Source organism: Desmodus rotundus, chromosome 2 (assembly GCF_022682495.2).
Source record: "Desmodus rotundus isolate HL8 chromosome 2, HLdesRot8A.1, whole genome shotgun sequence".
Taxonomy (NCBI): domain Eukaryota; kingdom Metazoa; phylum Chordata; class Mammalia; order Chiroptera; family Phyllostomidae; genus Desmodus; species Desmodus rotundus.
This window is the reverse complement of record NC_071388.1, coordinates 59721542-59739426: the sequence shown is the minus strand read 5'-3', so window position 1 is coordinate 59739426 and position 17885 is coordinate 59721542. Positions and strand designations below refer to the sequence as shown.

Below are 17885 nucleotides of genomic sequence, written 5' to 3'. Positions count from 1 at the left end.
ACACTGCCTCTCACGAGCAAGACTTCCAAAGTGAGGGAATGGATCAAGTAGCCCAGCACAGGAGAGAGGATCGATCTTAGAACAGGACGCAGATGCAGGCATATCCCCACACTACATCTCAAACCATCCTCCCCTTTAATCAGCCATTACATATGAAGTTCTCATACCAGAAAAAGGTAAGTGCTTTATATAAGGAAGGCCTAATAGATACAAATCATTTCAAATGACAGATTAAACACAGTAATTCAAGCATAGCAACCTAAAGATACCAATCTCAGCAAGGGAACATTAAAGGGTTTTAATAATTATACTCAGCACAAATTCTCAGGTACTGCACGTGAGCCACAATTAGAGTGACTTTCTTGTACAGAGAGATGGAACAGTAAGATTGGTGAAGATTTTACTACAATGCTTGCTGTAGGTTCTGTTGTGTGGCATCCAAGTCAGAGCATCATCAGCTGAGTTTCAATTAGATGCCTGCTTGTCTTTGTTTTATGATAAAGAATTCATGTACTACAGAGATCTAGGAGGACTTTTTATGTGCAATTTTCCTCCAAGAAAAATGAATATATCTGAGAATATCGTGACAGAGTAAAACAAGATTACGATACAAATGCTAGGCTTATCAACACTGGAGGAAGGGACATTGTGTCCAGGTCCATGTTGATGTAAAGAAGTCAAAAGAAGAAGGGAAAAAGAAGAAGAAGTCATATGCAAGGGAGAAATGACTAGAAGACCAAAGAAAACCTTGGTAATACATTTATTAAGGTGTCCCACAAAAATGGTGGAAAGTAGGAACAGGGTTGATTCTAGGATTTAGAAAAACTTGCCAATAATATTACTTAATTTTCATTCCTTGTAAGATCTTAGAATGTATTCTCTCCTGCAGTGCTTCTGTCTCTTTACGAATATATGTCAAGCCCTGGCTGGTGTGGCTCAGTGGACTGAGTACCAACCTGCAAACCAGAGGGTTGCCGGTTTGATTTCCAGTCAAGGCACATGCCTGGGTTTCGAGCCAGGTCCCCAGTAGGGGGCGCAGGAGAGGCAACCATACATTGATTTTTCTCTTCCTCTCCTTTTCCCTCCCTTTCCCGTCTCTTAATAAAATCTTTAAAAAAAAAAAAAAAAAAAAGAACATATTTCAAGGTCTGGCCAGTGTGGCTCAGTTAGTTGGAGAATCGTCCCATAAATCAAAAGGCCACGGGTTTGATTGCCGGTGAGGGTACATGCCTAGGTTGTGGGTTCAGTCCCTGGTCAGGGAGAACACAGGAGGCAACTGATCAATGGATCATTCCTCTTACATTGATGTTTCTCTTCCTCTCTCCCACCCTTCCCCTCTCTAAGCATGTTGTCAGGTGAAGATTGAAAAGAAAAGAATACATTATGGAAAATCCATAAGGTTATGGATTCTCATCTAAAATTCTGTGATTAAACCAGAATCCTTGTTTTGCAGAACACTGAAGCCAAAAGTAGTTGAATGAGACATCCAATATACAAAAAAAAAAAAAAAACAACAAAGTTAGTTTGAACCCACTAATTTTGAGATTAGTGATCCATGAACCAGGTCTATGTCCAAAACAAAATTATAGATAGTCTTATTTAGTTTCAAAATTCCAAACTCCAATGTTGCCCTCTGGCTAATAAAACCAAACTGCCTTGGAAACATTTAAAAGCATCCCTTACCGCATGTCCCACAGAACGGACCCAGCAGACACAGAGTGAGGCAATTCTCAAAAGCCAAGGAGATTAAACAAAAAGGTTGTTAAAAAAAAAAAAAAAAGGCAGAGAGAATGTTCTAAAGGATAATTTATCAAGTCTAAAATGAAAGTAAAGCCAAATATAATATGTGACCGCTGATCAGATTCCACAATAACAAAAAAATCATAAAGGATATTATTGGGAAATTGTAAAATTTCAATGTAGATGGAATATTTAAAAATATTATTGTTTCTGCATTAATCTTTTGACTGATAACTGTACTGTGTTTGGATAGAACAAAAGTCTTATTATTAAAAAATACATGCCGAAGCAGTGAAGAGTGGGACACCTATCACAGAGGCTACAACCTCAGACAGGTCCTCCTGAAATGTATGTGTGTGTGTGTGCGTGCGCACGCGCAGAGTACATGAAAAACAGCAATTTGTAAATCTAGGTAAAAATCTACTTCAACTATTTTTCAACTTGTGTGAAAGTTTAACATCTTTAACAATAATATCAGAAGGAAAAAAACCAACAGTAATAAAAAATAAAACTAAACATTGTTTTAAACATTATGGTGGTAGAGAAGCACAAACACATATCCCAGGATGTCATCCTGTATTCCAAATAAATTTGGGATTTGTAATGGCTAAACAATGCTATTAAAAGAGCTTCCCTGCACTTAATAGGATCTTCCAACAAAATGACAAGATAATTATTGTTATAAAGTCTACTGTGGCTTTTACGAAATGTGAGACTTGCTACAAAAAGATCGGCAGAAAAAAAATTTGCAAGTTAACCTTTCATTGATTTGAACAATAATAAAGTCATGGGCTGGTTTTTAGCTGCTCTTTCATCAAAGCGTTACACTTCTTTCGTGACTAAACGTGTACCACACTTCCCTTTCTGAATGTTAAGTAAGACCAGCTTTAACAAGTCCCAACTTGAGACTGGCACAGTATGCTTTAAGATGAATGCATATGCCTCATGTTAACTTTTTCATTACTAGACTTAAGTTGCATCACCGGCCAAAGAAACTTTTAAATAGGACAATCCTACTGTTACATTAAGGAGGGAAAAGCCCACCTCAGGCCACCCTCAGTGAGAGAGAAAAAAAAGGGTCACTTACTGCACCGATGATGGGACACCAGCCCCTTCCTTCCTCCACGAGGAGATCTTTGTTAAAAACAGCACACAGAGAGTCAAGGTGCTTCTTCAAACTCAAGGTCCTTCTTCACGCTTAGAAAGGTTTTCACGCCTACCATAATCTTTCCACACGTTGGCCTTTTTTCAGTGACTGTTTTAAAAGGCACTGAAGACCAGGTAACATAATCCTAAATTATCAAAACATTTCCCTTCAAATTCAACATAGCAAAGTATATCAAAAACATTTTCAGCACTAGCTGGTGTGGCGCAGTGGATTGAACGCTGACCTGAGAATCAAAGGTTCGCTGGTTCGATTCTCAGCCAAGGCACACACCTGGGTTGCGGGCCAGGTCCCCAGTAGGGAGTACATGAGAGGCAAGCACACATTGATGTTTCTCTCCCTCTATTTCTCTCTCCCTTCCCCTCTAAATATAAATAAATAAAATCTTTAAAAAAAACATTTTCAGCAGCTTGATAATAAGGGATTCTCTTTAACATAAAAATAAATCAGTATATATAGTTAGTTGCCCCTAATAGGACAAGTCACCTCAAGTAATAAATGCATTAAAACTTCAGATAGGTAACAGACTGCCTTTATTCCTTTAACAGAAGCCTATGAAATATCTGTCCAAATAAGCTCCCTAATATGATTTTATACACACCACTGAAAATTTGGGATGAGAACCTTCAGAACTTGCAGAGAAGGTGTTTGCTCAACAAACTTTTAGAGAGGCGACAAGGGATATTCTCTCCCTGTGAACTGATGCTTTTAAGACCTGGCAGTTAGGGTTCACGTTAAGAGAAGTACAGGATCCATTTATGGATCATAGTGACAAGTGGCAAAAACTGAACCCAAGAAGGACAAGTCTTTCAAACGGAGGTCTGCATGCCCCAACCTCCCCCCTCAGGATGCAGTGAACTGGTTTCAAACGCTAAAGGCAACACCTGTGGGAAAGAGGTAAATGCCACAAAGCACAGCCAAACGAAAATAAAGGACTGTTTGTAAATCTGGCAAGCTCTTGTCAGTCTGAGCCACTATCAAGCTAGCTAACTTTTGTTCGGAGATTTTCCCTAGGCCTAGCTAGGAAAAAGAATGACAGGAAAATCTGAAACAGTCAAACGCTGCGGTTGACTGTTTTTGTTTGTTTAGGAAAAGGCAAGAGAAGAAACATAATTCTGCTATTCAACTGTTGGTATTTAAACACGTTTGTTTTTCTGTACCAACAAGGAAAGAAAATCAACTACACAGTACATATACTGGCACATTATTTCCATTAGGCATAAGTAAACACTAAGTGAACCTATTATTGATTTACTACCTTCAAAAATGTTTCAATCTTGATTATTATTTTCATTTATCATCATCCATGAGAGTAACAGGTTTTGATTTCATTTCATGATATTAGATTTTTATTTTTCATTTATTTGTTGGAATGCTGCATTCAAGAAAATCTTGGAATCATTAGGAGACTTTTATCAGAACATTCTAAAACTAACTATATATAAGATAAAGGGATCTGATTATATAAATGTATCACTGTGATTTTTTTTTTAAATGAAACAACTGGTGTTTAAGACTGAGATTCAGGTGCTTCTGGGTTGCGGGCGTTTAGGAGCCACACCCACCTTGTGCCCTTCACTCTCCCCCACGTGACGAGACTGTGTGGAGGAGACAGAGCCGTGGCATCGAGAACAGCAGCATCAGGCCTGGCTCCAGGGCGTCGCAGGGGAAGACAACCTGCTACCCACTGGTAGGCCAGCCACCCACTGGTAGGCCAGCCTCACAGCACTATGGTGACGAGGAAGAGGACAGTGAGGAGGAAGAGGATGGGGTGAGATGAAGGACTACAGTGAGTCACCTGATGATGGAGAGGTCAAGGAGGGGGACATGGAAGGTAACGACCAGGAGCAGAACCAGTGGATGATATAGGCAGACAACGCAGGGTGGCCTCAGGGAGAGTCCAGGCCAACCCGATGTACCTGTAAACCCCCACAGAACCACCTCATCACCCCAGTACCTGAAAGCTCCCCTTCAGGCACCTCCTTAGCTGCTACCAGGACCTGGTCTCCTTGGCACCCCCCAGGCCATCAGTCTGCCCTTGAATCCCCAGGGCCTGAGGCCACCCCACCTTTCTGGACAGTAGCTCACCCCTTGGTTGCCAGGTGTAGTCACTTTCTAACTCTCTTTAATGAAGACATGATGGATTCCACCGCCATCCCCAGCCCTTGCCTAAAGAATGAAAATCAAAAGGTCCATTGAACTTGCCCCCTAAATAATTTTTATTTAAAATATTTTAAATATATTTGTGTATTTATAAAAATAGATCTATAGATTTCATCAGATTCTTGCATAAGACTACAGGTTTCCAAAGTCATCAATTACTAATATAAAAACACATTGTAATTCTAGTCTTTAAATAATATGTAGAATAAAATCTTTAAAGGATATTTCATAAAACATATTTTGATTCCTTTCAGCCAAAATTTAATTAGCAAGCAGGCTGTAAATGTTTGCATATTTTCTGATTAGCAATAGAAAGACTCCCCCCCCCCAAAAAAAAAAGAGAAAAAAAGAAGAACTAAGCCTGAGCCTGATTTAGTAGGGCCCAACCTGAGCCTTCATCCCCTCCTCCTCAAAGAGTCCTCTGGCCTTCTGAGCTCCAGCCCTCTGTGTTCCCTTCAGGTGACTCACCGTCTGATTCCTGCAGGTTCAGGAAATGCTCTTCCACAGCCTACAAATATCACCTAGTCTTAGACGTGAGTCACTGACATTAGCCAGAGAGCGAGTTGCTCCAGTTGTTCCTGAGCAGGAGACTCTGCAAGGGTGCCCCAAAGGACGATATCAAGGCGGGCAGGGAAGCACCCACCTTCTCTGGCAGCGGAGAAAAACTCTTATTTTTCATGGTTTACCAGAAAATCCACATTGCTGCCAAGCTTAGCTTCAAGGCTCATTCTTAATTGGAGTTGAGAAGCCTGTTTCAACTTGAAGACGTGCGGATCCAGTGAATGGACAGCCAGCTACCGCAATGAAAGGTAAATAATTTTTTTTAATTGTCTTAAAAGCCGTGGTTGATAGGACACAGCACTGATTAATTGCACTTCTGCCGAAATCTGAGGTCTGGAGAAAAGGTAGGAGCTAGAACACTAACTGAATGAGGTGTGGAAGTGCTCTTGGGAGGCACCACTTTTTGATACAGGGGCCAGTGTTTTCCCCGGGGCTTCGCTATTTCCAAGTCACACAGGTGGAAAATGTAAAGCATGTGCTGGCCCTCAGATGTGGAAATGATGTTTTGGAGATCATCTGAATTAAGTGATTTTTAATCACATTACTTTATTAGATGAGTCAAGTCCAAAGTGCCTTGTGATTGTTTTCCGAGACCCAAAATTTAAGTTTGTTTCATAATCTTTTATTCACATTTTATCTTTCAAAAAGAGGCCAGAAGGAAAGCAGTGATTTTCTATCCCAATCGCCTCGTTTTGGTAAAAGAACCTCAATCTCTTCATTGTACCGCAAAGAATAGGGCAATCCTCATTCTAAATCCTTAAGAGGTCATGTTAAAACATGTCAGAAAGGCACTGAGAAAACTGCCCAGCTACTGACAAACCACTCAGGAACAGCTTCGTTCTGCTTTGCGTTCAAATTGTTAGGGAAGTTTGTGCTTCACTCAGGAAAACAAGAAGCAAGCATGGAGATTGATCTTCTAAGTTATAAAGAGGACTTTAAAAGATTGGTGAGCCTAAGGTGGAATGACTTGTTCACTTACTCGGTTAGGATTTTTCTACTACAGAATTTTAAATCATATTCTCAGGTTGAATCTACTTTCACATGAGGCATATTAGCATTGTTAACAACAACTTTCTTTCTAATCAAAGACTCCAATTTACTAGCAAAATGAAGAACAAAAAGTTTGTTTCTATATCATCATATATATGGCAGACGCTGGGGAAAGAGCCAGGCGCTATTGATATTTTATTTCATCATTATTTCTGCCAGTTTGAGGTTAACAGTCTTTCCTCCTTCAAGTTAGGGATCAAGTGGTTGTGTTCTCTTAGTACTTCAGCAAATCCTTATGGTAAGACTATTGTTTCCAACACCTACTTGAAAAGAAATTCAGGTATGTTTGGGCTGAGAATAAGGGGCTGCAGGAGCAGCTAGATTGCTGAATTCCTTATTTAAGAATGTAGCCTAGAGGGAAAAAGTAATTAGTCAGAAAACTCTAACTATTTCATGAAGAGGAGGAGAAACTTTCCCAGTCACAGAGAGTATGCTGAGTGGGCTCAGTGATTTTCAGGGTCCTGGGTGGGACAAGGAAGGCTAAATGAGAGTGGATGTTTGTATTTAGGTTAATGGTGTCTGTGCCCTTCAGTGTCTGCTCGCTTTTCTTCCTTGATACCTAAGGGTTTCACTTCCTTTAAGAACAAAAAATCTTTCCTGCTGTACTATGAGAAAATACCATGGAAATTTAAGATAGGAGAGACAAGAATGGTCATTTTTTTCTTTCATGTACACCTCTGAACTAAGAAAAGCTAGGAAAACCCATGAAACTCTCTCCAAGCCCAGGAAAGGGAGTGGTGGCGACAACAGGACAGAAGTGAGGGGGACTCTGGGTGAAATCACCTGGGAGCATCCCACAACCTCTGCGGCAGATGCCACGCACGGGCAGTAGTGTGGTGTAGGGCAAAATGACCAGGGTTGGTATGCTGGCTGTGCCAGAAGTTATCAGAGTGACTACGGCAAGCCTCTTACTTCCCCAAGAGCTCGCTGCCTTCCCTCATAGTATGATAGAAGGCTTAGACCACGTGGTCATTTGAGGTCCTCAGGTGATATCCTGAGGTGGTAGGGGTGGTTAACAAGAAACCAAGGCTTGAACCAAACCTGCGAATGCTGGTGGGGACACTGGACAAAGTCAAAGATGATGAGGAGAACTGGTCCCACCCATTTTTGCCACCAGCCAACTACGTGATGTTAATCAAATCTCAACCTCCTTAGGTTTCAGATTCTTCCGTTGCAAGATGGGATGAATACGGTTTGCTCCTACTTCCTCAGGTGGGAAGTTTTACGTTAATGCCAATACAGGGGCCAACTGCAGTTCTCACAGTTGCAAACATCTGAAGCAGGGAGGGAGAGCAGAGGCAACCACGACCACGTGGTTGAAAACCAAGTGAGATGAGTCACATGAAAGACATCAAGGTGAACCAAAAACAAGACTCAAACCTGCTTCAGGCCAACGGTTACAGCCAGGTTCCTATCTGACCTGGCAAGGATTGCTAAAGTTTCTCCCTCCTCTCACAGCAAATATGGGCAGAACGGAATGTCTGTTCTCCATCTTGTGCCTCGTTAGCATATTTGCTTTCATTACCACTCTTATTAACTATACATACAAAAATTTACACTAAAATGCATCTGAAGAAGAGCACGGATTAGGTTTCACTTGGTATAAGACATCCCATTAAGTTATTCACATCAGTGAGTTCACAATTCCTCTTATAAGGCAATTTCTAATACTAATTTTTGTCATTTTCAAAGGAAAAGTTAACTACTTAAATGACTTTTTCTAATGCATTAGAGTTCATACAGCACAAACTGTCTTTTTTCTTAACACTAAAGCAACAATCATTAACACACGGATAGTTTTATACATGTCCAAGACTACTGAATATTTTAACATACATTACTTTTTTAAAAACCTTCACACGCCATAAGGTGTATACTGCTGTTACCCCCATTTTCCAGCTGAACAAATGAGGACTTAAGTGGTACACAAGTATGGAGGAGAGCTCTGACCTTGAACTATGTCTGCCTGCAGTCAACCATGCTTTCTTAGTCACTACTTTCTAAAGCTCTGAGCCAACTCCCTATTTGCTAGTAGTGACCTCTTTTGGGTAGTTCAATGGGTAAAATTATATAGATTTGTGATTTATTTACTGTGCTACTGTACTACTTGACAAATGCCGTTCTTGGGTGCGTTATGGCTGGTGGTCAAGTTGGAGCTACTTTACGTCCTAGTTTTCCCAAGGGAGACATCAGATCATAATCAGCATATGAACCATCAGTTTGTGTAGACGCAGAAGAGGACAGCACTCAGGCCAACCTGTGTCCAGTCCAGGCTCTGCCCCTCCACAGGTGTGTTAACCTGGGCATGCTCTGGCCCTCTAGCAACAGATAGCACATGTCTGTTGAAGGAACCTCTGTATGCCTCAGTTTCTTCATTTAAAAAAGAGGGGGTACCAATTCTTACTACCACTCAATAGTAAAAACTAAATACTCAGTTTTTACCACAAGGCAAGCTCCGATAAAAGGCCTATCAGGATTGAGTTAATACGGTAGTGACACCTCATTTGATCCTCAAGTAGCTCCTAAAATGACTGATATAAAGAGGAAGACACTGAGGCACCTGCCCAAGTAATGCACAGATGTACAATTTCAATCCAAAGTCCTTTCAATAAATTAAAATATACCCGAGTAATTTAGAACAGTCCTAGGCAAACAACACCATTAGCCAGTATGTGCTGAACCCTTACTCTTACTGATCTATTAATACTGTTGCGGTCGTGCCTAACAAGATAGAAACACAGACTTGTCAGCTGTCAGCAGAAAGGCTGCCCAGAGCCTGAACAAGCTCTCAGGTTACAGATATCACTGGCTCTCAGCCACCTGAGCAACCCCCCAGAGGATACAGAATGGAGAGCGGGTGACTCTTTTCCTTTCAAGTCCATAAGACAAAAGGGTACCCTTTGCTAAATTTCATCAAGATCCTGGTTGCTTCCACAGCAGAAGCCAGTATTAACAGAAGGCAGCAGAAACAAAATTCTAAGGTCCCTACCCTGTCAAGGCTTATAATCTAGTTGAAGAAAGAAAAATGGTAACAGAAGGCTACTTGGGATGTTAGTATGCATTAGAACTCTCAGCTGGGTGACTCTCAGGCTAAGAGTTGGGAGAAGAGACCCAAGAAAACAATGCCTGGGCACATGTTGCCTAGACTGCAGGCGTTCTAGGGCCTGCCACACTCCTATGGGGTGGATGCCCTACCCGTCCGAATTCATTCCCCCATGGCCCTGCCACACACAAATGATACTGAAAATAAATTATCAGTGGGCTTCTGAATATAATTTAAATAAACTGGCTAAAAGGCGAATAGGAAAAGCTGCAAAATTAATTGTCTACGGGGTGTATTTACAAAGAGGACAGTCCTGCATATCATGGTTAGGTGCACAGGGCTACTCAGTGCTCACGGTAACATGCAATCCTTAAACAATCACAGGTACAATTGTTTTTTGGCTGTTTCAAGCCAGCATTTTAATGACCTAAACAATGAAATCTTTACATAAGATAAAGGTTTGTCTCAAAACTGTCTATGTAGGACCCATATTATACAAAGCAAAATTAGTGAATAAAAGAATAGTGGATGCCATCAAAAAAGTAAACTACGATGTCATCATATTGGCATATTATGATCACTGTTGAACAAATGAAACCATAATATACATTAAACATCAATATTCCCTTTACCCTAAAACATTCACTTTAATTTCATGTTGCAAACAAAAAAATGTATGTGCCACATATATAAAATGAAAAAGGATCTATAGCCACCAGTATAATACCTCAAGTATTATCTTTGTTTTTCATTCTAAGACCCAGAAATAACGACTATCAGATATGCACCTGATCCTTACAAAGGCATATTGGGACGCAGCCTAAACACTGTTGATAATCAGGTCACGGTTTATATGAAACTGCAAGTCAGACGGACACGAAACAACTGGCCAATGCAGCAATCAATCTGAGTGCTAAAAGTCGAAGGCACCTGACCAGTAAGTGCCACAGTACGCTAACACTTGGTCTGATGACCTCCCCATTCCTTCTCGGTCCTAGAAGATACTCCCAGCAACATAGTCATTTTGCAACCAGGGTGGCAAAGCCTACCACCTCTATCCTTAACTTTCTTCTCCACCGCAGCCCCATCAGGAGATGGCGTACCCCCCACGTGGCCTCCGGCGCCTCTCCCATGAATTACAACCTGATCGGTTCTCACCAGACAAGCACTCTCTCCAACACAGACACATGGCTATTTATTTAGACCCTGCCTAGTTCCACTCCCCCCCAAAATAAGATTTAAGGTAGTTTATAGAGATGCTGAACATGAAGTAAGTTCAAATGCATTTTAAGTAAGAAAAAAATGAAGCCTGAGAAAAACAATGGTGGGAAATTAAAAGCTAGGTCAGAGGTTAGTTCAACAAATGCACTAATTCCTCTCTATCTAATGTAAACCAAATGCATCAACCCCTACCTATTTGATTAATCTTCCTTCTGCAAGCACTCCAATAAGAAAACAAGCTGGCATCATGGTTTAGTTTTGGTATTAGTAACAGGCCTAAAGGAACATTAGCCTCCATATGCAGACTTCAAAGAACTTTCTCCAGAGAGCTGAAGTTGTACTGAATGCCAAAAGGGTAGGCCCACTGAGGACTGAGTGCCTGGAGCATTCAATTCAACTCAACCCGAGCAAAGGCATTCCCGGAGGCAGGAGTGACAGGGGTCCGCGTATGCGGCACAGCTCAATCACTTTGCTCTTTCTTTGTAATTACTCTGAGAAAACCTCTCTGCCGTCTTTCTCCCAGTAGACCTGATTCGAATTATGAAAATTCCCCAACTGCTGCACATACTAGGTTAAACTGTATAAAAATGCCGTTTTGGCCTGTAAAAACATTTTTATAAGTTTCAACCTAGCACATTAGCACCAAGGAAGAAAAAACTATAGAGCTTTTGAAGGAGCGTTCATCCCAAATTAAATGCAATGCCATGAAGTTCTAAAATGCTCTAAATTATTTCAAATCTTGTCTCACAAGCTTATCATTTCATGGAGAAAAAAATATCAAGTTAGGAAACTATTCAAGATGAGGGAAAGGTTTGGAGCAGGCACCAGGTAATGAGGCTCTAGGTCACACAGGGTATAGGAGAACCAAAGGAGAGACCTGGGGCAGCCCCACAGTGAAAATTAGAGGTAGAAAATTGTAACCCATAGACAAGCTCTATTTGCTCTGCCCCGTGTTTTAACAAAGTTAAAGCAGTACTTAAAATTCATTCAATTTTATATAAAAATCCACTCTCTTGTAAATCAGACAAGCTGGTGGCAGTGTACCCACACACCTCTGTGGCAAAAACCCCATAGCCTGAAGGTGAGCAACACTCCCAGCTCTTGGCAGCCCCCAGCCCTCCTGATTTCCTGACACTTCAGCTTGTAGCTGTATTTTGTTAGATGCTGGTACTGTCGACTGTTTCCTCTTATACCTGGCCCGCTTTCCTCACTGACATTACCTATGGAGCTACATTTGAATGTTCAGCTCCCAGCTTTATAGTTCTCTCACTTCACAGTAAGCTGTCCAGAAATATCAAAGGACCCGTGCTTGGTCTTTGGCCAAGCCTACACACGATCAAAAGGCGATGCCTGTTCTCTCAGCCCTTCCAGGGTTCTACTCCTGCACTTCAGAAGGCAAAGAGGATATTCAGGAAAAAAAAAAACTGGTGATACCTACCGAGATCAGCCACGTTCCAGAAGAGCCTGACGCCGAGTCATGTTATCTAAGCTCTGACTGTGTGTGTAGATGCCCTGAAGGACTCAGGTGATGGGAGGGGCAGGCACCTTCAGGCCATCAGTCAAACAGGGGAACTGCAGTGCAAGAGCTGGAGGTGTGGGCAACCAGGCAGTCACAGGGACTGAGGAGCACCAACGTGATACTTGGGGAAACCGTGGGAGGCTTTGAAAGGGGAGGCAGATACGTTAGACTTGAAAGCTGTGTAAAGAGCTTGCCTAGTGGACTCCTAGTGGACTCAGCAGAGATGGGATTTCCAGGACAAAAGGACCAGGTGGATAGGAAAGGCCTGGTGTGGGGCCTGGGAGCTGGAAAGTGGGCAGGTATGCTGAAGGTCAGGCCATGAAGGTACCTGCGGAGGGGATTGAGTTATGACAGTAAGAGTTACCAGTACTTTAAAAAAATGTTATACATGTGTGCATATACAGGCATATTATTATGTGAAATGAATTATAAGTGATGCCAGATCCTTTTACTACATATGTAAGAGGTGGGGTATTTATTTATTTTTATGAAAATGAGGAACACTGAGGGTTTGATGCTGACAAAAACTGTGAATTATTCACTAGTACTGCAGACCTCACTAGAGAATTTTGAAATTACCAATGACAGTAAGATGAACTGAAAGAAGACTTGTCTCTTCGACACCAGCCTTATTTCATTATTTTAAAGCATTACAGTTTGGTGCTACTGTGATGTGTAGAATCAGAGGAGCCAACCTGACCTCAATCATATTGGGAGGGGCGTTGAAAATAACTACCCTCGCCCACAGCCCAGACAACCACCACAGGGGCCTTGTCTGAACGGTGAAGGTGACCACCATCACCGTAAAGAACAGCTATTACCCCCAAGTGTAATGCTGAAGCCATGGGTGGTCCTTGCAAAACAAGAAAAGAGCATATCTTTCTCTTTCTTGAAAAGAAAGAAGCTGTGAAAAGCATTCTTCCTTTCTGAGAAATGGCAATCAAACAACTAAAAACTTGACACAGGGTCTCAAGTTCTCGGCAATGTGTTTAAGGAACCAGGAGTCACTTGGAATACAGACCTGGTTTAGAACATGTTCATCTGAAGCCACTATTCTGGCTGCTGGGACTTTTGCCCTTCACCTCTCTGACCAGCCTCCTCAGAATTTAGCTGTGTATAAATTCGACTCTGCCTAAACAGAACATAAAAATACACATTTCAACTCAGCAAACTGTGAAACTTGACTACGTGTAGTAAGACTTTTATTATTAAGTGGAAAAAAAGAACAAATGCCACCAATTACACCTTTATATGACTGTGGTACTTATAATGCACACTTCGTGTATTATCTCAACGTATTCTCACAGCCCCTTTGGGAGCCAGGCCATAATTTTCCTCATTTCATAGATGAGCAAGCTCAAGCTCTGAGAGTTAAAAAGCTTTGCCCAGGGTCACAGACTCAAAGACTGAGTCAAAAACTTCACCTGCTGAACTGAGGTCTACAATACTGGCCAGACCACTTGTGAGGTTCCACTCAACCAGCCAAGCGGCTCAGCAGAGAGGCAGCCCGCTCTGTGGCCACAGCTCATCTCCTGCCTTGGCCTCTCACTGGCTGCGTGATGTGCAAGCTGCCGGACCTCACCGAGGTTCCTGTAGGAAGGGAATAACCAGGTGTGGGCTTACGCCTACGAGGAAGCATTAGAAACAACCTCGCCTTCAGGGAATGTACCACCCACTTTGTATCATCTGCAATGTATTTTTCTCCCAGAGAGGGAGAAAGTTAAATCCAAAGGTGAACCAAAATAGGCCATACTGTAGGCTAAAGATATCAAGCATTACTTGGAAATGAGAACTTTAGGGTAGTACCTGGAAAACCTGAATGAAGGGCTGTGTGCTTTGCATCCAACATCTTCGGGACAGTGACTCCAAGCACACATTAATGAGGTGCCCTATGAATACAGTGACCTAATTCTATTATAAAAATAAGTAAATTGTACCGAATGAGGTAACTTGTTTCTTTCCCAAGGCCTTCAGCAGAGCTGTATCTCAGCACAGAGCTGGAAAACACACGCACACACACACACGCACGTCTTTCTCTCTCTCTCTCTCTCTCTCTCTCTCTCTCTCTCTCTCTCTCTCTCTCTCACTAACTTACATCGAGAAAGATTCTTAGGTTACAGGTGATTCCAAAATGCAAGAGAAGCTATACCGTTCACCAGAAACTGCATTATTAGACGGCTTTGTGAGCATTACATCTTTCTCCATGAAACTGAAGGACTACAGCAGTATGATCTATCCTTAGTCATATGATCTATCAGTTTAGTGTAGCTTTTCTGTAAGCAAGTAACAGCAAACAACCCCTCACATCTGACATTCTTACAATTTCAGATATAAGCTTCTAGAGAACAAATTGGAAAGTGGAGGACAAATAAGAGAGGTAATTATACTACAAGCCTGTCATCTGAGAACTACCACCACCACCACCACCACCAAATAATCAGTACAAAAAATCGTTATCTGCTGCATTGGAGGGTGCAAGCATTTAATGGATATTTGTCTCTGGATGATGGATCTTTTGGGCCTTGAAGGGCAATGAAATCCTGTGAAGCCAGAGAGCATAAAGGCTGTGCTACGGCCTGGTGGGCACACCTCCTGGCTCCTCCTGCTGAGGAGGGAGCTTCCCCTAAGGCACAGGTGGCTCCCCACCCGTGCTGAAATAGGACCCAGCGCACGGTAAGAGCAAGGCTGTGTGCCCAAGGTAGCAGTTGAGTGGCCCTGGAAGCTACTGCTTGCCCTGGTCTTCCCACGGCCTGCGAGGGGAACAGCAGTTTTGGGCATACAACACCCTGGGTTCACACCCCTGCTCCACACACCGATCAACCTGTCCTGGCCTGAGACCTGGAGTCTCAGTTCTCCCAACCATAACAGCAATACCACTGCTAGGGTTTGCGCTTAGGGGCCCCAGCAGAGGACTGGCCACAGAAAAAGAAAAGGCTCAACTGTGACAATTAATTCTCAGGAGTGAACTAAACAGGATCTCCTGCCACTATTTGGAGGAGGGGATGGGGGTTGCTAAGAGGCACCAGGAAAATCATTTGTAAAGAATGTTAAGTGTTGGTCACTAAAGTAAGAAAATCAGAAATTGGTGGAGAGGGGGCAGAGGAGGAAAGATGTAAGGAGAATGTTTGAAGATCCATAAGGTAAAATGTAGTCACACAAGATTAAGTGATAAAAGGAGCAAGGTTTGCAAAATCAAGTGTCTGCAGGGTCAGGCAGGCAGTGCTCTGAAGTGAGGAGCCTGGGGACGTGAGGAGCACGGCTGGGAGCTGTGGGCCAGGAGCTCACTGCCCATCGGGGGAGGCAGCGAACGCTGCTGGGCTGTCCGTGCTTGGTGTGGGCACATCTCATTTTCAAGATAAGATTCATATCTAAATTCTTACATGAAATTTCCTGATGTTTCCAACGTTGCTCAGGTCAAACAAAACAAAACTAGGTCTCCAGTTTAAAAGATCAGCAGTTCCTTCACTTGTTTAACAGGAAAACAAACCCCACCTCTGCCCTATATTCCCCCTCTAACTTCCTGCCTTCCAAGATTAACCCCTAGAATCGCTATTTTTACTCCAGGGCAGTAGAGCAGAAAGAACTGCAGATTCAGTTTCAATCAGATCTGTTATGAATCCTGACTCTATCCATCACTCACTGTGTGCTTCAGGGCAAGTTAATTAAGGTGTCTGAACCTCACACCTTCCTGGGACCACCTGCTGTGGGGGCCATAGAACACCTAGGTCATAGGGTTGCTCTGAGAATTACATGAGACATCAAGCACCAAACTCAAAGGTTGAAGATAAAGGAAACACTGAGAACACGTTAATCATTTTCCAGCATCCTCATTTATAGAATCATCTTACAACCAACAGCATAGCAACACAGTTGATAAAACAGTCCAAGGATGGTATCAGTGAGCGGCTGGAAAAAAATAAAAATAAAAATCAACAACCAGAAGGTCTCTAAGCATTAATACATCTAACCTCAGGAAGGGCTGTGAAACCTGGGCCTACCACAGACCTCACATTCTTGGGCGGTTTCATCAGCTCTCAGCTGGGGAGCAGTAGGTGGCAGGACAGGATTCCCGCCCATGAATGAGGGCCTGGAACCAAGCCCATTACTACTGCTGAAGCAATCCTCATTGCAACACCCTGCAGGCGCCGGGACACGCAGAGGACGAGCAGCTGCCCTGTAGTAAACCGCACAGGGAGTACGAAGCTTAGGTGCCGATGGTGAGGAAAGACAGACGCAGGCAGACGAGGCTCAGAGACAACTTAAAGGAAGGGCAGGCTATTTGAGTGGCTCCTCACAGGGTGGCTGAGGCCACAAACCATACAACAGTATCAGGATAAACGAGGCAGCGAGAACTCAATTCAGCCTGTGTCCACCCTATCGATCACCAAATAAAATTCTGTTGTGTGCCTAGAATATGCAACAGGAACTTACAAGACTTAGCCTCTACCCTGTGAAACTGTGCCAGTTGCTTCATAAATACCTTCACTTTAACCTTACAGTCATCTCGTAAAGGACGCATCACCGTTTCCTTTCACATAAGAGGAAATGGGAGGTCCGATGGAGTGGGAGGTGCAGAGCTCGACTGGAACCCAGCGCTCCACCACACTGCTGTCATGGTCGGCTAGGAGTAAGGCGAGGGTTTTTCAGGTTTTTCTTTTTAAGAACAAGCTAGGAAAATATCATTTTAAATGCAAGGCATTATACGAGAAACTTAACAAAATCTTCCATTGGTCCTGCATCTGTTTTTCTACAGCACCTTCCACCCTCCCCTCCCCAACACAAGCATGTGCTTTTTCCAAAGAGTTACCTGGAATAGCTCCCTTATGTCCTCACCTCACCAGCATTACTCAGGCCTCTGTCATCGGCCCTCTGCTTCTGCCCGCTCTTCCTCCCCACCACACCACCACCACAAACACACACAGCACAACACAGGCAGCGCTGGCAAAGATGAACAACGACCTCTTTGTCACTGAAGCCCATCCAATGGTGCTGTACTTTCCGCTACCACTTCACTTCCCTGCAGGATGAAGGTAGCCACAACTTTCATTTCTTAAACTTTTCCAGGATGCACCTTACATTACTCTTTTGTGATAATCCTCCCAACGCTCTGAGCACTGATCTTCTATCACTGATCTTTTGTTGACCTTGAATTTACATCACCAGGAAGGGGCACTTTCCTAGGCTCCAGACCTCTATCTTCAATTACCTAGTACACACCTACACAAAGCATTCTGAGATCAACAATCCTGTTACGTGCTCCTCCTCTCAGGGGTCCTGGCATCAGGGAGAGAAACCAACACCTACTGCCAAACACCTGGGAAACCACCAACACTCCCCCTCCCTTTGCACCAATCTTAGTCAGCTACTAATTCCTCAATAGCCTCAAATTTGCCACATCTCTCTTCACTCAATGCCATCATCAT

General features: G+C 42.8%; 2 protein-coding genes across 11 annotated transcripts in view; one reads left to right on the top strand and one right to left on the bottom strand.

Annotated features, from left to right (window-relative positions):
- Positions 1 to 17885, bottom strand: part of MED12L (mediator complex subunit 12L) — a 313958-nt gene that overhangs the window by 103810 nt on the left and 192263 nt on the right. The window lies entirely within an intron of this gene.
- GPR87 (G protein-coupled receptor 87) overlaps positions 5599 to 17885 on the top strand; it is an 87270-nt gene continuing 74983 nt past the window's right edge. Inside the window, exon 1 of one of the 2 annotated variants that reach the window (XM_045199978.2) lies at positions 5599 to 5877. The gene's annotated coding sequence lies outside the window, so the exon portion shown is untranslated. The remainder of the gene's footprint in view (positions 5878 to 17885) is intronic. The other variant, XM_024566192.3, reaches the window with a different exon arrangement.